Source organism: Ostrinia nubilalis, chromosome 4, assembly GCF_963855985.1.
Source record: "Ostrinia nubilalis chromosome 4, ilOstNubi1.1, whole genome shotgun sequence".
NCBI classification, from domain to species: Eukaryota; Metazoa; Arthropoda; class Insecta; order Lepidoptera; family Crambidae; genus Ostrinia; species Ostrinia nubilalis.
In genome coordinates, this window is record NC_087091.1 from 1933817 (window position 1) to 1955691 (window position 21875).

The 21875-nt window shown below is 35.9% G+C and overlaps 2 protein-coding genes across 2 annotated transcripts in view; both read right to left on the bottom strand.

Annotated features, from left to right (window-relative positions):
- The window catches only part of LOC135088471 (glutamate receptor-interacting protein 1), a 386630-nt gene extending 381275 nt beyond the window's left edge, over positions 1-5355 (bottom strand). The window contains exon 1 of the mRNA XM_063983299.1: positions 5202-5355. The gene's annotated coding sequence lies outside the window, so the exon portion shown is untranslated. The remainder of the gene's footprint in view (positions 1-5201) is intronic.
- Positions 1-21875, bottom strand: part of LOC135088467 (THAP domain-containing protein 5-like) — a 462607-nt gene that overhangs the window by 391090 nt on the left and 49642 nt on the right. The gene's annotated exons all lie outside the window — the stretch shown is intronic.

Sequence of the window (21875 nt, forward strand, 5' to 3'; positions counted from 1 at the left end):
TCAAATAACGCTAGCTTTGGCGTAGCTAGGGTTTTTTTTAGGCAGGGTAACTATCCACAAATATAAAACAAGTATTCTAAGGTAAAACCTGTAGCTATGCCAATGGACACCATTCATTTCACTTAAACCAAAATTACGTCAAAGTCCGGAGTTTTATAAAAAAAAAAAACTGTGCCAAATAGTCCTGTATGCATACTATAAATTAAGCTTTATTCGATTAATGTACAATGAATTTGATAGCGATACCAACTCCCATAGTCACTTGGGCATTCTCCTTTAATAAATAAAGATATTTTATGTAATTGAACCATTCACTGTATGTACCTATTTGAATCATTCACTGTGTTTAAACGAGCAAATCAAAGTGTTAATTAGTGACTTTTTACAAACTTCCTTGCAAATTCTTACTATGTGCCGCCATCTACCGAGATGAATATTAGGGTACGGTTCAGCGGCGGACAAATGGGATGGGCGCGTGGGCGATTTTAGTTAAATAGGATAAGAATTACTTCGTTTTTATTTTCTGTATGTACTTTGTTATTTTTTTGGTAGGGTCTTTATTTTAATTACTTAGGTTGGTAGGTACTTACTTATTTGATTTTAATGATAATTACTATAGGTACGTATAATTTTAGTAGAAAGAAAGGTCATTGAATGACTAAGTGACTCACTCACTCATCACGAAGTCTCAGAAACTACAAGTCTCAAAAGAGTTCTCATAGGGGTTAATGGTCTATTCCACCTGGCTTTGATCACCAAGATGATCAAACTGAACTCCAGTTAAATTACTTTTTTAGTGTTCTTTGATCACCTGCGGATCATTTGTTTATTGCGGTTTTTAGAAAATATCAAAAATGTTACAAAACAAAATATGTAGTACAACAATTGGACGTGACTATTCAGAGGAGGTGTGATTTGTTTGTAGATGATCAAAGGACACTAAAATAATAATTTAACTAGAGTCCACTTGGCTCACCCAGGACATCGTATCCGTGGGTGATCAAAGGCATAGAATAAATTCAAAGGACACTAAATTGTCGCTGTAAGTCCACTTTGATCACCTGGCTGATCAAAGCCAGGTGATCAAAGTGGAATACACCTCCTTTTAGAACGTAGGTAGTCACTAAGACGAAATTTTGCAAAATTCAACCCTTATGGGAGTTAAAATGGGGGCTGGAAGTTTGTATTGCAGTCCTCGGTTTTTAAAGTAAGAGACTTGAAAGTTCAAATGTACCTATGCTCACTATGATCTCTAGATATTGTGGAGGTGTACATAAACATATACTGTTCGGTACACTGTGGTACTGTGTACACATCGGTTTGCCGACGATATTGTATGTGGCAGAATCGTTGGAAGATCTTGGTACAATGCTCGAAGACCTTAATCGATTTTCCCAACAGGTAGGCCTGAGGATGAACATGGACAAAACGAAGCTTATGTCGAATGTCCATGTTGCGCCCTACCCAGTTTCAGTTGGGAGCTCAATTCTCGATTGTCGACAAGTAGGTATGTCTACCTCGGACAAACGATCCAGCTAGGTAGGTCCAATTTCGAGAAGGAAGTCAATCGTCGAATCCAACTCGGCTGGGCAGCGTTCGGGAAACTACGCAACATCTTTTCGTCCAAAATACCTCAATGCCTAAAGACTAGAGTGTATAACCAATGTTTGTTACCAGTGATAACTTATGGCTCGGAAACGTGGCCTTTCACTATAGGCCTTATACAGAAGCTCAGTTGCACAGCGTGCTATGGAGAGGGCTATGCTTGGTGTTTCTTTGCGAGATCGAATCAGAAATGATGAGATCCGTAAACGAACCAAAGTCGCTGACATAGCCTAACGGATTAGCAAGCTGAAGTGGCAATAGGCAGGGCACATAGTACGCAGAACTGATGGCCGATGGGACAGAATGGTTCTGGAATGGAGGCCGCGTACCGGAAAACGTAGCGTGGGACCTACAAGGTGGACCGACGACATCGTAAAGGTAGCAGGGAAGCGTTGGACGCAGGCAGGCCGCTTCCAATCGATCAACATGGAAAGCATTGGGGGAGGCCTATGTTCAGTATACTGAAAATGTATCATTAGAAATCAACTACGGGGGCTAAGGAGATAAAAGGAGGGTTGGAAGTTTATATTATGAAAGTCCTATGTGTTTAAAGTAAGAGAGTTGAAATTTAAAATGTATGCGCTATAGATGCTAAGAGCGGATTTTACGAAACTCCACCCCTAATGGAGTAAAACGAGGTACACGCGTACGAAGTCGCGGGCGGCCGCTAGTAATAATAATATAAATAATAATAAAATCATTTATTTGCAAGCTTAGCATCTCTCTATATTTCTATGGAACCAAGTTATCTCCAAAATAGCATTCCACACCTTTTTAACCTAATAATTTTAATAAAATACGAAGCACGTCATCTATCAATAGGATAAATGTATATTTTAGAAGTTAATAAATTATGCATAAAATATAAACACTAGAAGTTTAGTTAAATCGTAGAATTTCTGAAAAACAAGCACTAAAATCGTACTGAAAAAAAAGTATTAATATGTTATCTAATTTATTTATTATTTTATAATTTTATCAAAGATTTTGGACTAAAGTTTTTGAAAATATTTTATAGCCTACATAGAAAAAAATTAGGATTCTAAATCGTGAAAGAATTTTTTTTCGGAGCCTATTGCCTCCAAACAAACAAACAATTAAATCTTTCCTCTTTTATTAGTATAGATTTAACAACAAACCTCTCGAAACAAAACGCTTCTTTTTCTTCTTCACGAAACAAAACTCAAAGCGGATAAATCAATAAACAAATCTTTGGACAATTTCACAGCGCCATCTAGTCCAAAAGTAGGCAACTGATATGCTTGTGTGGTGCTCGCATAATGGATATTCTTTTTTATAATTTATTTATTAAATTAAATACATGGTACCTACATATTATACATAGTTACACCCAGATCCGTCAAAGAAATTAAAATTCATCACTTCAATTTCTGCTCGGCCGGCCGACTCGAAACAGCCTCTCGGCATAGTATCAAATGTATTTGGTCGCCGTACAAATCACCGCTTTACGACACGAACGCACGTAAACGTCACGGCGGGAAAAATGACACAGGTCCTGCCTTGACGGGCGCTCGCGCCATACTAATCGATGTCGGCTTGCGCATTGTAATTTATACTGATATTCACATCAATATTTTGACAAAGTGGTTACTAATATTTAAACAATAACTGTAGAAATCAATTCTACAATGAATATTCTTTATTTTGGGATACTTTTATTGCAGTTATTGCTGTGTTTTTAAACCAAAAACCACGATCAAAATGTGACGTTAATCTTCAAATTTGCCAAATTATTTTTATATTTTACTCAATAATGGTAATGAAATTCAAGAATCTATTTCATTAATGGACTACAAGAATATATGTCCGATGATTACTATATATTTTTAAGCTTATTATATGAGCATAAATAATAGATACAGGACTTTGAAAATGAGTCTGCGGCAGTTTTTCCGTAAAATGGTTGTGGGAGATGGGGCACTGTGAATTAAGCAAAAGAGTTTTAGTAAATCCGTTTCATTAATGGTCAACACCAAGGATTGACCTATCTTTCGCAGTTATTAAATAATCTCTGGGTGTTGCTTAAGATAGTAATTCATGCTTCCAAAATCTTAGAAATTCGCACGAAAATGGAACATTTTTCGAAAAACTGATGTGTTGCTTTACACATTTAAAAATAAAACATCATTCGAAAAACAAATGCAACTTTAATAAAAAAAGGTAAACACTCGCAACACTGGCCAGTAATTGCCGTCATTCAAAAAAAATAAAAAAGTTGGCTGCACTGTCAAAGCCGGCCAGTAAATGTCGCTGAAAAGACAACAACACGTCTCTTCCCAGAAGGCGGGAAACAAAAGCGAAAATTATAACAATCAGCGTATCAGCTTGTTTTCAATTAAAACTGATTGGTTCATTTGTTCAATTTAATTACCAACAGTCTGTTTACAGTGCTACATTAATTTCGCCATACTGCTCAGGGGAATGACATTTTAACGTCACGCTTAAAACAGCAGCTTTTTTACTCATTAGCTTGTTTAAATACATTGGTTAATTTACTTCGGGCTTATTGTGGCTATTAATTTGTTAAAACATAACGTTAAACTTAAAATCACGCTGCAGTTGGTAGAAATTATGACGTTTTAGTAAATTTTCTTATTTCTTAAATATTTTGTGCATCAAAAGATAACTATGACGTCAATTTCTAAATATTCATTAATTTCAAATCCTGAATTGAATTGAATCAATGAATAAAAATATTTTTATTACTTTCAGTAATTGAACATCTCGGGGGTAGTTATTAAAGATACCAAAATTAAGAATTTCCTTATTGAATTAATGCTTCTCAAAAAGATATTGTATAGGTACAACCAAACAATCTTTAACGTTATGCCTGAAACCGTATTCACCCAATTTACGTGGAAAACATTTTGTACATAGGTAGGTAATAATTCACACCTCGAATTTTGTAATTGGAGGATGAGTACAGTACAATCTATATCTCTAAATATATTTTATTACCAATTCTGTAAACTTATTTGGCATTTTTTTTAAATAATATTATTTATTAGGATAAAATAACATTTAAAAATTAATAACTACATTTAATTTAAAATATTATTATTATGTTATTTACAAAATGAAAAATATAATTATCACCCCCAGCGCCGAAGTCGGGAATGGTGTCCAAAAGGCTGGCAACTAAATTTATTAAAATAAATATTCTTCGTAAATAATTTAAAGCATTTATCTTCGAGGCCGGTAAAAAAAATTAACGACAGAAGAACACAATTTCGGCGAAAACGAAGCTTTAGCTTTAATATTCGAATACTTAAGTTAATTTATTTTAGTCCAGGTTTAGAGTTTCTTCCCATTTCTTGGAATTCAATATTATTTTAACTAATGTCTTTTTTGTCTTCCTTTGCCACGTTTTGTTGATCATTTTATGATTAAAAAGTAAATTGTAGCTGACACTTAAAAATACCCAGAATTTTTCACCCACCCGCAATTAAAATGTCCATTTTAATATCATGAGTGGGTGAAAATAGAACGTTACTCACGCAAAAAGTAATTACAAACGCGCACCCTAAAATTGTTGATCGCACAAATTAAATATCAAACTCGAAGTATTCACTCACCGGGGTATGAAAAAAATCCACAGATTTGTTGAAGTTGTGTATAAACTTGCACTTGTCACGCGCGATTCATAAACGAGTCACACACAGATTAAAAATAACATGTCACTAGAACTATTTTCGTTCGCGCCAACTTCGAGGCAGCGAGCGCGCGACCACCCCCTCCGGAGGTTAGGGCGAGACTGGCGGTTCCCTCTCATTATGACTGCAGCGAAACAAGGCAAAGATCCAAAGCCCGTTCAGCCAAGCATCAAACTTATTGAAGCATAAACAGGATAACCTCATAAATCGTTGGATCGCATGTGACGTGACTGGACTCTTTTTTCTGGAAAAGCTTGCGCGTACAATTTTTCCAGATTTACCGATCGGCTTTTCTTTTAGCTGCCATAATGCTTTTGTTTCGTCGATATTTTTGATGTCGCTTTATCTGGATTTGGAATTTTGGATATACTCAGTTGGTAATAACATACATAATAGTCGGCGTGCAAGATTCGATGGTTTAACATGTCGAACCGAATAATAGAAACTACCCACATTTTTTGTTTTTATATTTTACTTTCTCCGAGTTTTTGGTTGATTTTATTGTTGTTGTCCGTGATTGCTATGTTTCAAACCGGTAAGAAAGCAACCCCCTAAACAAAATTACATAGGTACTTACGTGAAAGTTTTTTTATATGTTTTTTATCCACAACGAGGAAGTTCTTGGCCTGTATCTTACCTGATGGTAAGTGACGATCAGGCCGAAGGTGGAAGCGAGCTTCACCCGGAATCCTCAACTACGGAGGAACTGGCTATCTTACCTCTAACTGCCGGAACACAACAGTTTTCATTCTGAAACCTATTTTTATGTCAATTCGGATTTCAAACTGTTACAATTACCTATGTCTAGATTTTCTGGTTACCAAAAATATAACTATCAAAAGTTCAACTCGAGCCCTACTTATGTGGTTGCATGAGACCGCGGTAACAATTTAATTTCTATCGTGTTTGATTGCTGGTACTTGAAGGGTTAATAATTTTGTGGTGTACTTATCTATTATTATATCGTTTCATAATCGCATCGATGATTTTCATCAACTAAAGGAAATTGCTCCAACTCGACCTTAGTCTCGATGGTATCTATAGTCTATAGACATTGTTACAAGTTTCCATCGGTAAACGTATCCGTGAAATTAATATTGTCATATTTGTCAGTTTCATAAAATAATGTAGTTCCATATCTTATTATATCCACAGAATCCACGAAAAATTATAGAACTAAAACACACATAGAACTTTAGAACATTTGCGTGTTTTGGCATTTATTTAAATAAAAAATAATATGCCTTATTTTTGTATGTTCATCAGAAAAAAAAAATGTGGACACTACTTATTCAATACAAACATAAAAATTTACAAATATTTCCTCTTTAATTGCATAAAATGTACAATTGTCAAATCTTAAAGCCTTGAGATAATTCGAAGGATCACTCTGTTATACTTACATACATCTAAGTACATCAATTTGTATACCAATTTGTCGTTATACAGTTTTAGTAAGAAACGGACGCACTGCGGCCAATCGCCCATATTATTATCAAATGTTTATCATTTTGAAGCTCATGGTAAAACAATACTTTACTTTGTATGGGGACGTGGCGTCACAGAATGTATAATTGTGCACAGTAGTGTGGCATGAGTGACTATTATGTCTTTACGTTAGTTGATCAATACTGGGACATTACATTTAACCTTGAGACCTTTTAATATAAGTTAATAATGTACTATTCGCATGTAAATTTGATGTATACTTAAATTATTATTATAGAACTATTGTAGGTCAAACAAAGAATATTACTATCCGTTCGCGATCAGTTTGCCGCTGGCGATATGACGTCACTCGAAGGAATGCGTCTATAACTTTAGCAAACTATATTGAAAATATTTTTTTTCATTAATATTGATAAAAATTGTGTATTTACTTGCGTAAAATAAAACACTTAATAACGTTTAATCACTAACTAATTGCGTTTAATCGCGGTTGGAGGAGGGGACGCGCATTCCACGGACCGGCAAACTTAGCGCGAACGGGTAGTATGGATTTTTTTTATCCACAACGAATATTATTATTATAAGAAAGAAATCCAAATATTGTATATTTTTTAGGTCTACAACATAATTTAGTGAATCAGTTTCTAGAGCTCTAAACTTACGTATCTTTACAATAAAGATACATTTTTAAATGAAAAATAAATAACGTGAAATATAATATTAAGAACAACGAGAAATAATTCTTTGAACGAATAAATTAATCCTTTCAACCTAAAAAAAATTAAACCTTTCAAAAAGTCACAGTTTTACCATTATAGAAATTAGCAATGAGTATCGCATCGTAGAGTCAGACATTTCTATCACAATTTCTATATTGATGGTAACCCTAACTGACATTCGTCATTTCTAAGGCCTGTACTCCACATTATTGCCTATGTGAGATCAGAGCTATAAATATACATAATAGCTTTCCGCCCGCGGCTACGCGCGCGTGTACTACATTATCTACATATTTTACGGAACCCTATTTTTTTCCAAAATAAAATTTAGCCTATGTTACTCGTGGATAATGTAGCTTTCGAATGGTGAAAGAATTTTTAAGAACGGTCCAGCAGTTTATGGGCCTATTCATTACAACCAAACAAACAAACAAAGTTTTCCTCTTTATAATATTAGTGTAGATTTTAGTTATGTTCAATAACAACATTTTCAAATTTAAAATTAACATTGCAATATTTCAGTTATAATAAATGAACATGGTGAGTAATTAATTTTTGGAAAAAAAAGTGCGGTGATCGTTTAACACAGTCTTTCCCAAAGTGGGCGATAACGCCCCCTTGTGGGCGCTGCAGGCTTAAAGGGGGGCGGTAAGAGACCCAGAAAAAAAATCGGGACGTTGTGAAGAGGCTTGGGAGGCGTCATCTACTAGGAGGACTCTTAGACATCGACTGAGCTCGACTCTTGACTACAACACTGGGGGGCGCTAAAAATTATTTATTCTCAAAGTGGGCAGTAGACTAAATAAGTTTGGGAACCACTGGTTTAACAATTCAAAATTTTGCTGATTCGTTTTGTCTTTGCAAATTACGTATTTTGTGCAATAAACTCTGTAAACCTAGATCAACAAAAACAATAAAGACAAAACAAATGTTTTTCTCATAGCTTCGCGTCGAAGTGTGACCAACTCTTATACAAACTTCCTGTATCCGTCGCTACGTCATTCCACTGACCAATCAGAGAGCTGCATTTTACTTTTAAACATTTTAAAAACTACGACCAAAACTGAATGAAAGTGTTAAAAAAACTACCCAAAATCCATTAATCCTGGCCTTATTTACTTCAGTGTAAAAAATCTACAGCCAGAACTTGGTGAATTCAGAGAAAAACGCACTTAAAATTCCGTTCCTGAATCGCGGTATCGAAGTTTTTTTTCGTGGCTGCATAAATACAAAATCCAACGAGATACCCTCGGGCTTCCTTTAGGTTCCTTCATCTAACCGACCCGTCGGTTGCGTGTGACCCACGTTGTGATCTGTGGGCCTCGGCACCACATGGATTGTGGCTATGCCAAAGACTTAAAACCAGCTTCGGCTGGGGCCTAGTGTTGACTGGGCTCACCCTGACCACCTTGTGATTAAGACTGTCTCTCCTTAGGCAGCAGTTGGGTGTCCGGGGCGTCCACATGATCCACATGGTCGTGACGGACGGTGGTTGGCCATAAAAGGCCTCCAGTACCATTTGAGGTGTCGATTGCGCCACAAATGTTACTGTTCGGAAGACGGAGGAGCCTACAGGAGGTACCCGCAGTATGCAAACTGCGTTAAAAAGGCTTCAAATAAAAAATCTAACTTGACTCAAATTGTACTTGAATTTGAACTAGAATTCAACTCGAATTTGAACTCAAATTGGTACTGAATTTGAATTAAACCCCTTAATAAAAACAAAACAAAAACCGAGAGTTGCCTTTCACGAGGTAACTCTCCCTTTTGTATATTTAGAAACATTAATTTTTGCACTTTTTTCGTAGATAATTTATGAGAGAGTATAAACATTATCACAATCAGCATAAATTATGAAAATAATTTCAATAATAAGAGTAACCCAAAATAATAAATTGACGGCCATCAGTTTCTTCTTTAAAATTGTAATAGATTCATTGCACGTTTACACGCTATAGATACGAAAGTATGCAAGGAAGTTCGCAATAAAAACTTGCAAGAACTCTATGTCATGAAGTTCATGACATCAAACAGGGGATACCCATATTTCCTAGTTTCATGTGTTATTTACATAACAACTATTTTTATCGAACAACACTCGCGTTACAGTAGTTTGTCTCCGCACTTGTAATGCTGACAAATGGTCAGCGGTTGACATCGGGTGTTATGAATCATGCTCGCGGGCACGCTGCCAACGTTTCGCCAACGTTTGTCGGGACATGCAAATGTTGGATCCAACGTTTCGGGTTCCCAATTTTCTTTTGTTTTAAACAACGAAAGCGAATTAAGTAGACACCGCGCGAGTACCTATGTACGAGTGGATTTCAATTTCAAGATTCTTAACCTTTAACCGACGACGTGATTTTTTTGTCACGTTTTTTTGCGACGTGCGGTCTGTGGGACCGCTATACTGTTTACTCAAAAAGTAATATTTTTTTGTATATAAGTATATTGGTTTTATATTTTTTGAGAACATTATAGTATTACAAATAAACATACGTATAATTTGCGAGGAATCAATGTATATTTTTTATTTAAATATGGCTAAAACTTTTTTGACCCTTAATTACATTGAAATTACACTAGAGCTCAATAATACCTATATAACTTGTAAATTTTAATCAAAGCAAGAAAAACTATACTCCTTCCTAAATATAGTGAACATAATGAATAAAATAAAAATAAATGACACGTACATTACATGCACAAAAAAAAATGACGTAGGGTAAACATCAGGCAAAATCAGGACATTTTTTTTACTGCATGCCAAGCATTTACGGAATGCATAGGTAACACCTGTAAGATAATTTCGTTTTCAATTTAGATGGACTAAAATGTATGTCTTTTTTGCAGCTGGTGGAATGACATCAGGCTGATTTGGCATGTCAGAGCTTAGAATACATCTCACTGTTTGCTTTACCACCCGTTTCGCGGTATTTTTTTACAGACTACCATCTTTTACATAATATTATGTTCAAATATCAATATATCATTAGGAAATGTCTTTTCCTAGGTTGTGGTGGCCTAGGATCCATCATTTTTACGAAAAATTAGTCGTCTAAAACAAAAACTCCAGTTTCAGTATGGTACAAAAATGTCACGTAGTCTGCGACGTGCGGTCCCACAGACCGCTGTTGAACTTTAAATCGAATTATCTTATTTAAACTGCCCTCGTCGATGTAACCACTACCAGTAATGGCGTTTGGGCAACTAAACTCGAAGGTACTGAGACGCTCGGGACACGGGAGTAAGTAGAACATTGCAATCCAGAAATTTCAAAAACCGGAGCGGTCTGTGAGACCGCACCTCGTCGGTTAAAGGTTAAAACAAGTGGCATCATTGGGTTTTTTACTTTCTTCTTCTTTTGTTTATGACCAAGTTAATAGGGAAATCTTTATCCTTATTATATCCAACAAACTTATTTTATGATTTTCTCTACTTCTGGATTAAAAGGCACCTCGAATAACAATATCATACTAAAATCATAAAATCTGCAAGCTCGCGTGAAGCCTCGCAATGTCGATACACGCCTATAAGTAAATAAATAATAATATTTCACAGTTACAATACTTTTCATTACCGACCTAATAAACAAATCTTTTTTATTCGCGTAAACAAATCAATTTCCATATTTTAAATTTAACGCCTCCCATAATTGTTATTTCTAAACAATCATAGCACACATTTGCCACAAAAAAAAACAGAAGGCGTTAAGAAAATCGTATGAAAAACATGAGAACGCGTTGCGACTCGTCGCGAGGGCGGCAGATCATTATTTGAAACATGCATAAAGATGCAGTCTGCGTCTGGCGGATGTGCAAATAAACGCAATTAGAACATGGCGCGCCGTGAGAAATGTCTTTAGACACGCCGTTTGGCCCAAAATGCAGGAAATTTGATTTAATAAAACAATGCTCCAAAACGAAAACGTAAACTAACTAAAGTCGCTGACATAGCCCGATGGATTAGCAAGCTGAAGTGGCAATGGGCAGGGCACATGTAGAACTGACAGCCGATGGGGCAGCAACGTTTTGGAGTGGAGGCCACGTACCGGAAAACGCAGCGTGAGACGTCCACCCACAAGGTGGGCCAACGACATCATAAAGGTAACAGGAAGGCACTGAGCGTAGGTCGCTACCAACCGGTCAACATGGAAATCATTGGGGGAGGCCTATGTTCAGCAGTAGACGTCCTATGGCTGAGTCCTAGTATCGATAGTACCTTAGCCTAGGTATCAAAAAGTCTCGTAACGTCACCGTAAAAACGTTGACATACGCAAATCGCTTACACTTTTGCTACACACCGTCACCTAAAATATTCGTCGTGTAGCTGCAAGCACGGAAAATGGATTCGAGTCGCGGTTCCTACAGTCCGTTCATTCTTTTTAACTTTCCTTGGAGCCGTAGTTTTTCACCAAGTGTTCATAGCATGAATTACGGGGTGAGGGTAAATTGAAAATTACGACTCTACACGACGAGAATGTTCAAACTTTACCTTTAGGTAAGAGAGCAGAAATATAGGCTAATTTGAATGCACTGTCGCTGCATGTTTTTATGATTATGCAATAAGAACTAAATTGTGGTTATAATAATATTATTATGATAGGCTATAAAGAGCCTTACGAATCTAGAAATTAGCAATATTTCAGCAATAACTTAATACTTTCAAAGATTCAAAGATTCAAAGATTATTTATTCACCGAGATAATGTGGTACAATAAAATATGTGGTCTTAAATTAAAAAGAGGTGCAGCTTATCTCACCAGCGTAGCTGGCATGTGAAAATCATTATTATAAATTACAATTACAATTATAATTATTATATAGCTTGTCAATAATTCAATTAGTTATTCAATAATATTAATTATAATAATCTTACTTCAATAAATTAAATTAGATGTCAAATTGTTTATTGTAATTTACATGTCAAATAATCCTTAACTGAATAAAAACATTTTTCACATAACACATTTCAGTGTGAGACTTCCCATTCATCGACCTTTGTAGGTAATCTTTTGATTCAAGCATATTATTATAAATACTATCCGTTCGCTTTAAAGCCTTGATCACACGTACCGAGTAAACGGGCGAGACAGTAAAATGTTTACTCGGTCGAGACAGTTGGGTGAGCGAGTCACATACTCGAGCGCTCGGCCGAGCACTCGGCGTAACCGAGTACTCGGCCGAGAGCACTGTCTCGCCCGTTTGCTCGGTACGTGTGATCAAGGCTTTACTTTAACAAACTACTTATATTTAAAATATTTTTATTTATTATTATTGATAAAAATTGTGTATTTGCGTAAAATAAGACACATTAATTGCGTTTAATCACTAACTTATTGCGTTTAATCGCGGTTGGGAAAGGGGACGCGCATTCCACGGACCGGCAAACTTAGCGCGAACGGGTAGTACTTAGCTTAGCTGAGGAATAAACGGGAATATACTCATATTCCCTATTGTATTATACAAATTACTAGCAAGAAGACCAATATTTAGCCTTTTTTCCTCCACAGTTAACCTTCATCATTTTAGACTAAAACATTCCACTAGATACTTGGTGTTTCAGAGGAGAGTTCTTTTCATCTTCTATCCTGAGAATGTCAGTCCATCAAGTAATAAGGCGTCGATACAATACGTTATATTCATGTATCATATCTTATATTCATTCCTTTGTTAATAATTTGTGACCAATAAACAAACAATATTACGATTAATACCAGTACATATTCATAAAACAAGAAGAATACAAATCGCCCACTCTGCCATAATGCAGTGACCCAGACGGACCAGGTTTTTATACAAAGTCCAGATCACTAACTACCATAGACTCCATTCATGAAAGAAGACAGGTTATACATATTTTATTTTCTAAAATATTTTCGTTGTTCGTTTCAGCCAAATGACTTCCACTGCTGGACAAAAGCCTTCCCCAAGGATTTCCATCACGACCGCTCATGCGCTGCGCCCATCAAGGTACTTCTCGTGACCTTCACCAGATCGTCGATCCACCTAGTGGGGAGCCTGTGCACGCTACGTCTTTCAGCCCGTGGTCGCCACTCGAGAACTTTTCTACCCCAACGGCCATCGTCTCTACGAGCTATGTGCCCCGCCCACTGCCACTTGATTTTAGCAATTTTGCGAGCTATGTCGGTTACTTTGGTTCTCCTGCGGATTAGCTGTAGATTGCGACTAGTTTAATAAAGAAGATCATCATCATCTCAGCCATAGGACGTCCACTGCTGAACATAGGCCTCCCCCAATGCATTCCATGTTGCCCGGTTGCGTCCGGCATGCGTCCAGCGCCGTCCTGCTACCTTTATGATGTCGTCGGTAATGAATAATATTATGATGATATAAAAATACTCTAAAAAGTCCCATGTATAAAATTCAGGCAATCTAGGAACCTTCTATAGAGTGTAGTGGTCTTTGCGAAGAGATAAGAAACGCTATTTGGATTAAAAATATTGCGGCCAGCGAGTTCAAAGCGTTGAATATAAATTCCCAGCCTTTATTATGAAAATGGGGCGTTTTTCATTTCGTCAGAGGAACGAGTCGGGTCATTTTAAAGCTTCGTAATTTTTTCCATACACTTTTTAATGATTTAAAAGATTTCAATGCAACGGCGTTAAATGAAAATGCACGTGTGGGCTCAGTCTTCCTTTGGTGGTATGTACTTTCAATATTCCTTAATGCAGCGAGACCCAATTTTAGTTTGAAGTTGTTTTTTAATTAACTGCTTCTCTCTTATTTTTATACTCCTTTACTGGAATAATAATCAAATATTCGTCCTTAAAAATCAATGAAAAATGGTTATTTTAATACTAAAACATCCAATGCTCGTGCTTATTATTATCGTTACAGATACAAAAATATTGCCTTTTCCCAGGCCAATTATGTAGCAACTATAAAATAAATTATGTCAAGCACTACTACGCATAAAATGGAAAATGTAGTTTCGAAAGCGACCTAACATAAAGTACAGAAAGAGCGAACTTTGTAAATGCTCGAAATAAAAAAATCATGACGTATTGTATCGATTTGAACGCTCATCATATCAATAGCATCCACCCGTGATGACGTCACACTCGGTGACGCAGCAAAAATGATTGCACGTTTTTATTTGGCGAATAAATCATTCGGACGTATATGAGCTTGCTTTTCATGAATGAGTTGGCATTCATTCACAGTCGATTTCTTTGTGCTTTTTCATAAAATAAACATGATATCGGTTTAAGTGAACGATAAAAAATATCCAACTGTGTTTTTGTGAGGGATGAAAATGTTTTCTTTTTACAGTGACAAAACCTATAGAGCTAAACTTATTTCGATGAGCAAATATATAATGTTAAGAAAGTACTCTTTAACTATTGAATTTTTTTTTTTCATTCTTTCCGAACTTTACGTTATTTAGATAACACTTTATGTCAATAAAGAATTTATTTATTTATTCATTTAAAGATAAAATAATGATATACGAGACGACGAGTAACTGTATTCGTACTCTAAACTCTATTCTAAAGTTCCAAAGCTTATCTTCAAAACCAATCTTGATCTTGAAACTTTTAGCGCCTCATTAAAATTCAGAAAATCTTTAACAGATGGTCTGACGATTTGAATCATCACGCAAAAGAGTAGAAGTTAAAGGCTTTGGAAAGTAGAGACTTATAAGACTCAGTATTTTAATAACGTCCGTATTCACAAACGATGCTTGCTTAAGTGAAGCAGCAAATCGAACGCACAGCGTTGAATAGAGCTCTTTTATTGGTTCGTGTGTCACCCTGTGCGTCCACGCACACTGTAAGGGCTATATTTCACCGGGACACCATGGCGGCGCAACCAGTCGCTGCTACCAACAAAATGTATACAGCTTTGCGCAACCAAACGGACACCAGGTGAGTAACTCTCTAATAGAGCTGTATACGTTTTGTTGGTAGACGGCGACTGGTTGCGCCGCCATGGTGTCCCGGTGAAATATAGCCCTAAGACCTCATAGTATGTTTATGAATACGGGCGTAATTGTGTTTCAGAAAAAGTTATTAAATTTCTTAGCGTTTCTATTTTGCTTCAGTAATTTAAACTACAAAAAACAACTAGGTTTTGTTAAGTGCTTACCATCAGGTCTGGCAAAGATCCAAAGATCGTTCGGAATACCGAATAGGCTAAAAATTAACGGCGACAGGATTTATTATAGTACACAACCATTTTTAACAGTCATTTTGATATTATTGCTTCCTGCGTCTTTATTTTAAGTGCTTTGTTTGCAGTGTTCAGTTTTATTCCCATTTTGAGATCATTATTAAAAGCATACAGAATGGTTACAAATGCTGAAATCTGACTCTTACACTTGAATTCTTATGATTATCTTTTAACAGAATAAACATACGTTAGAAAAAAACCCCTGAGGGCTAAAACCCCTTTACCATAGAGTGGTCCAGAATCATACCAATGCATAGAGCGCTAAGATCATCTTTAAATTACCTAATTTAAAAACCTAATTTAGCAGTAAAACATTAAATAGGTCTTCCATAATGAAATATGTTGTGAACAGATTTTGCTACCAAGAAGTAGGTAACTATTTTTTTTTTCGTATGATTAAACATTTATTAAGTTCGTTCGTTCGTTCGTTTCAGCCAAATGACGTCCACTGCTGGACAAAGGCCTCCCCCAAGGTTTTCCACAATGAACGGTCCTGCGCTGCCCGCATCCAGGCTCTTCCCGCGACCATCATTTATTAAGTATTTTTATCCAATCATGGTCTCTTAGGCCCGATTCGACCAAACTTTTATCCGAGAATAACTCCTGGTATAACTGGCACATTGACAGTTTCAGTATGAGAAATATGTCAAAACTGTCGATTTATTATGAGATTAATATTTACTCTTGTTTGGTCGATCCTTAATCAAATAAACAACCATTATCAATACTCTATCAGATCTTAGGAAGACTTCCTTGTACGTCTGTTGCAGTATTTTTTCCGTCATCCATCATTCCTATTGGTAATTACGTGACTCGACAGTTTTCCTTTTCTTGTTTTCTGAATTAAAAAGTTCTGATATCTTGTAGCACGACAGTGCATTGCCAAGTTCTCTAGTCATAGGTCATACTTACGCGACTTTTCCTACCTCTCCTCCCCACCACTGCAACTCCTGTGTAGCCAGGATCTACAGCTTGGCCGCCAATAAAAACCCAACCAGTGAAGATCAAGTTTGTCCCGGGGAAAAGATAAACTGTATTTGGACCCGCAACGAAATTAATCAGAAGGACATAAGAGGAGTTCGAAGTTAATAAGGTCATAATTATTTTTTCACATAACAGTTTAAAAAATACCGAAGCATTTCCTCTCTAACAACAGTGAAGGCATCCTCTGAATCCTGGCTCAAGCCTGAAATGTATTTACAAAACTGGAAATTTTCACAATACACAGAGACTTACTTAATCTGAAATCTACAAGCCTTTGATATGACACATTGATTTCAGAAAAAAATATTACTAAATTATTAAAAAATGTTGTTAAAAAACATTAAGATCAATGTGACTTCTTATTTCCAAACATAAGGTAATACAAATTGAAGTAAACATTTAACATCGGACTCTATAAAAAATGATCAGAAACTTGGCTTCTTTTTATTAACGGCTGTCTTCATTTTGGGTTCATTTGTACAGATAACTTCTGCCCTTGAACTTTGTTGTTTCCATTCAAATAATGGGAATCATCTTTACCAATACCTATTAATTATAAACGTAGAATCTTTTATTACAAACATCAAACTTAATCGCCATGTGATAGGAATTGAGTCGCTATGCTCATTCACAAATATCTATGTCGTCACCCTTGTGAAAGGGTTGACATAGAAGCATCCGAAATGATACATTTCCAATTTACAAACTTATAAAATAAGACTATTTGTTGAGACTTGGCCTACTTATCGATTACCTAATCATTGAAACTTTTTTATCAAGGTTAAAGTGAAATCATCTGTACGTAGTAAAAAGTGTTAAGTTCACTTATATCGTTATTCAACTGTAGGTACTAAGTAAAAAGTGCTAAGTGCAGTTATATCGTGCTTCGAGGAGCAAAAAGCAAACGCCATTAATCTTCGATGCATTGCCTCGCTCTGCATTATCGAATTAGTCTTCTAGAGCTACAGGATTGGTGCGACACAAGCGGAAGCGAGAGCGATAATTTCGGATAGCAAAAACAGTAGTTTTTTGGAGCTTTGTTTTCTGGCGATAAGAGACATAAATTATTTTTGGTACTATTATTATTCCAATTTTTAGTGTTTCAAGTTTAGTGAGAAGTAATATCTCACCATAAACAGCCATAAGCGCATTTGTTGCGCTGCTAAAGTCGACTAAATTAATTAGGGCGTTAGTAGCGCGACTGCAGCGCTATAGTATGAAATTTTCGGCAGCGCGTCTGTCGCGCGTTTGTTGCGCTGCTAAAGTCACCTAAATGTGAAAGTAGCGTGACTGCAGCGCGGCAGCGGCGTTTTTATAATGTGAAGGCAGGCATCTGCTGTCATGTATGAAATTTTCGGTAGCGCATTTGTCGCGCGACTGTCGCGTGTTTGTTGCGCTTCTAAAGTCACCTAAGTGTGAATTAGGTTAGGTTATGTTCGATATTATGACAAAAACGTAGTCTTTTCTGTCTGATGTACTGTTGACTGTCACGAAATTAAATTCATACAAATGGATATCAAAGTCATGATACCAGGACGTCCACTGCTGGACAAAGGCTTTCCCCAAGGATTTCCAGAACAACCTATCTTGCGCTGCTTGCATCCAGGTGCTTCCCGCAAAGTCGTGATATAATTTACGTTAGCGTTAATTAATCGCTACATCGTATGTCTAAGCGTGCTTTATATCGATCGTGGTTGTCGATAGCGGCCGACGCGTCGAGGGCACTCCATTATTCGATTACGAACAGCTGATTTAGGCGGCGATTATTGTCAGCAATGCCCATTGCGAGATCTTGATAACTGTTCGAAGAATTGAAGAGGTCATTGTTGTACCACGTAATTAGTGGGCGTTTATCAGTTATCTGCGTTGGAAATGGAAACGGAACAGCAAACTAAACAAAGCATCTTAATAGTAATGTAATAAGTGCTATATTGCAACAAAAGTGTATAGTCTGATGGTGTCGTCGAATGACAAGTTAATTTTTACATTTTAAACGAAGCGAGTGTGGACAGATGTTTGTTACTTCTTTACGCAAAAACTAAAATAAATATTTTGGTAAAAGTTTCGAGTCATGAAGACGACAGAACATTTCTAGTTGGACACTTTGGCATCTTAAGTAGTGCTGCCTATAGACTACTTATAATCGAAATGTACGTGGATGACGTCACATTCAAAAGCTGGTTAAAAGTCCACATCATCATTTCGATAAGCGGGTCATTGATATCGCGATTGTTGAATGTAACTATTCTGAACCATCCATTGGCCACTGTGAATCGAGTAAACAATTCGCCAATGACCCGACTTAAACGGGCACGATATTAGGAACTCCCGTTTGACAAATGATTGGCCAACTTCAGCGTTTGACCCAATGTAACCGAGCCGTATGCACACAGGCTGTCAAAGGGGTGTATGAGGAATTTATTTCGTCAATGACCTTTTTGGTTTGTTCGTCACGAATGTGAGAGGGTTGATAACTTGATACTTATCTCGTCAATTAGATAAAATTAATTAATAGAACTTTAAAAATATGACTAACGACTCGGTAAAAACATGGCAAATATCATTTCGCCTAATTTTAATTTGCACGCGGATTCCACAAAATAATGTAAAATCTAATATTTTTTACACATGAAAAGATAATCATAAAAAAACACGACTTTGACGACGATAGTGATGACGATGATGAAGTTAATTGTTAATGGCCAAGTAACCTAGGCCATAATATGAGTGCTGGGTAAATAGCAAATTACGCTCTATTTAGATAAAAGTTGTGAGAAAATTATTTTCAGAACTCTGTTAATTAATGCAATTCGCCTAACATTGCTATCAACAGCAATGTTAGGCGAATAGGGATGTTTCCTGGGTCAAAAAGCAAGAATTTTAATTAGTCCGTCAGTTAACTTATCAAAAAATACTCTACACGTATTTTTCACTTTTTCAAACTAATGAAAATTTAAAGAGATAAAGCGCGCCAAAGTTCATAAGAAGAGGCCCGTGACGTCAATGAGTGCATAAAAGTGCCGCACGTTGTGACGTCGCGCGGAACTTCAACGCACTATAAATATGTAATTATTTGTTAGATTGACAAATAAAAATATAGGTGTCCAATATTTTTTAATATTAATAACATGACGGACTAAAAAAATTTTTTTAGGAAACTAGCCTATTGCTTGAGTTTTTGTTTCAATCGATATATCGCACCCTTAATAATATAGGGGCACAACTCAAAATTTTTGGTTTTTTACTTTTTGTACTAGAGAGGCACATTTTCGTAAGTTCTACAAGATGGCTTTCACAGAAATCGAAAACAATGATCAGATATAAGAGTTCTAAATTTTGTGCCCCTTCCATACTTTCGTCTATCTTCCCGCTAGAAGGGCTGAATCAGAGACATGCCGATATTTGTCGAATCCGGCCCCCGCGACTGTGGTCCAATTTGGAGTTGTGCCTTTGTGTGACAAACTTTTAAGTAAGTGTTAGTGAGCTAAGACTAATTAATTCCTTATATTTCTAATAATATGTTACATTTTCATTTTTATTACATTGATAAAGTCCCGTTAATCATAGAAAATTATAAAATATAACTTTAACTTTAGTTAGGCGGACCATGGATGGGTGTTTGTAGTTAAATTTACAACTCTCCTATAAAAGTAATTTGCTTCTTGGTATTAATTTTCATACCTATTGGTTGATTAGGAGCCTATAGAATGTTTTATCGTGATGCTAAGAAATAAAGCGGTGGTTATGAAATACTTCCCGACAAATAAACTAATGATTAATAAAATAAGAGACATACCTACGTATTAAGGCTATTAACGTTCGCTCGGGGCTCGGGTTGGCTTTTATCTTTGTTTATTTTATGAATAAACGCACTAGTAAGCCAAAAGGTGAATTACTTTAATATGATAGTGTTATAATTTTTAATTATATTATTCATTAATTTATTACGGTCACATAAATTGATGCTAATTAATCACTCAGATTCTGAGGACTGAGGATACATCGAATTTATTTTAAAATTATCTTTTCACGTATTAAGTTACTAGCTACAATTTTACTGATCAGCTATTAGACCTTGGAATTTTCAGTTTGTCTAAATTTAAGTTCTTAAGTGCTTTTTGTCTTAAAAAATATGAGTTCGTAATGAAATCTTGTGTTAACACCACTAACAGTTTTTATTAATATGTGGCAAATATTATACACAAAAGCAAAGAAAAAAGATCACGGAGTTTGTGATAACAAACCAAGCATACTTTGGGATAAAAATTGTACAAAATAATAAGTATTGGGTGTCCAATATCGTCGTAAACCTTGTGTACCTAGACTCCTTTGCAATACTGAAGTCAAGCAGGACGTAAAGGGCTTCTATTTGGAGGGCCAAAGATATGTATTGAGCTTTCTAATCACTAAAATGATCAAAAGCAAAATGATGATGAGTACGGAAAAATTAAAAGCAGCTATCTTCGATGGACTGCAAATCCGTGCTCTTATAAAAGACTGTATTTGTAAACCATATAACACAAATTGAATCTGAAGCATGGCTAAGGTGCTTTAGTAGTAAAATATTTTTTGGGGAATGTTAGAACACCAGAATGGATATTCTTGTGTTCAAAATTGGTTGCTAAAATCCTTCAAAAATTACACACGCCAATTTGAGTATTAAATTGTATTTTTTACAATAGCCATTTGAACCGATTCCCACATAATGTGGGTGATTATAGTAAGGGACAAGGAGAACGGTTCCTTCCACCAGGACAGCAGGATAGTGGAAAAAAGATACCAAGGTACTGGCTGTTGGACTCTAATAAGTGATTATCCTGAACAAATCCATAACAGAAAACCTTACAGAAAAAGTGTTTGTAGGTTTTTTCTTTATTTGATGAAAAGCATATTTTTTATAGGGTAAGAGTCCCTATCTAAGTAAAAATATTTTAAATGCATAAAATTAGTATTTTCATGTCGGTTTTCTCAGAGAAATAGCTAATAGTCTTTATTTTAATCTAATTCGACATATCTAATAATTTTCTAGTATTCAGCACCCTACTCTTATACTGAATTGGCTATAAGCTACTATACCGCACAATAACTGTCCCCAATGTTATTGGGCGTAAATCAATATAAAAATCGAATAATACACTTATTTTTAAATATTAGAGAGCAATATTAGGGAATATGCCATATAAAACAATTCAGCCTAAGGATTAGATGGGCACAAGTACAAGTAATACCCAAAATCACAACCACAGAAA